Raw genomic sequence first — 1,481 nt, 5'->3', positions numbered from 1 at the left:
TTTTTGCACGTGAATGATTCATCTGTGAAAATATGAATGCAGAAATTGTGAAAAGTATCAACTGACGATGTGCACATTCACCAAAAAAAGTGCTTCAGACATTCATGTTAAAGTTGTACAGGAAAAAGACCAATTGGTCCATCATGCCTGCATAACCCCACAATGGCTGTACCATCAAGGCTGAACACTCCTTCCTGACCCAGATCCCCCCACCCTCCTACCCCAGAGGATTAAGAGAAAATAATATGTTTTATATAATGTGCCTGGCCTGTGGCGGATGGTGTAGTTGTATGCGGACAACATGAGTTCTCGGCCTTTTGGCTAAGATCATGCGTAACTGACCTGACAGGGGAGTAACCACCATAACCCCAAGGTGGTTCTCCCTGGATCAGGAAGGTATATGCTTGCTTTTTTGGAAATAGGAGGTGGGTGGGGTGGCTTGACCCATCCACCTCCACGGAGGTGTGTGGGGGGCCTGACCCATCCACCTCCATGGCACGAATCTGGTATTGCAGTAATTCCAGGAACGGTGCAGTGGCTCTAGGCCATTTGGCTAAGAGCATTGGCGCAGAGTGATCCTTGATGTGTGCAAGGTGACCTCTGGCGTTTGTGATTTGACAAAGAATTGGAAAGATTGGCTACGAATTTCAAAAAAAAAATATATATGTTTTATATAATCTCTATGAATATCTGCTTTATCAATATCTAGTTATCCAATATTACATGTATTGAAAGCTGTATGTAATGGTGACAGATTAACAGCTATGTATATATAGTAAATAAACTTACCAACATCTGAGAACTTTGTTCCTTGAATCTTCCCTTTCTTAAGGTCTTGACAATGATGGCCAGCCCTCTTTTCAACTGGTGCAAGGATTTTTTTGGGTGATCCAAGATACTTTTTGACCTACCTTGTAAATTGTGGCAAAAGCATTTAACATTCAGTTGAAGCTGTGTCTTTATCTGGAGTGCCCATGATGCTTTCTTCTGTTTAAGTATTGGTTCATTAACATTCTTAATTGACTTTCTTAGAAACCTAATTTGAACAGCATCTCATGTTTTAAACTGAACCAGACTAATTAACAAAAATGCTGAAAAACATTTACAGTTGTTAAGGGAGCATTAGATAGAACTGTATAGAATGTACAACACAGAAACAGGACCTTCAGCCCAACAGGTCCATGCCAGTGTGCATGCTTCACATGAGCCTCCTGCCATCCCTCTTCATCTCACCATATCAGCATATCCTTCTATTCCTTTCTCTCTCATGTGTTTATCTAGCTTTCCCTTAAATGCTACTATGTAATGGGTATGTCAGCATAATTTAATTTACCATGCCTTAAATCACCACCAGTGATGGCTTATCAAGAAGGGAAATAAGATCATGTACTAACAGCATACTGTAAAATATCCACTATTTGCATTCAGCTACCACCAAAATGCCATGAGTTAGATACAGAGATCATTCCCACCAACAACTA

At 40.5% G+C, this 1,481-nt stretch overlaps 1 pseudogene; it reads left to right on the top strand.

The window, feature by feature from the left end:
* Nucleotides 1-301: 301 nt before the first annotated feature.
* Nucleotides 302-540, top strand: LOC139275428 (U2 spliceosomal RNA; annotated as a pseudogene).
* Nucleotides 541-1,481: the final 941 nt, after the last annotated feature.

The sequence above is a fragment of the Pristiophorus japonicus genome, chromosome 10 (genome assembly GCF_044704955.1).
Source record: "Pristiophorus japonicus isolate sPriJap1 chromosome 10, sPriJap1.hap1, whole genome shotgun sequence".
Lineage (NCBI taxonomy): Eukaryota > Metazoa > Chordata > Chondrichthyes > Pristiophoridae > Pristiophorus > Pristiophorus japonicus.
This window is presented reverse-complemented; position numbering and strand designations above follow the sequence as displayed.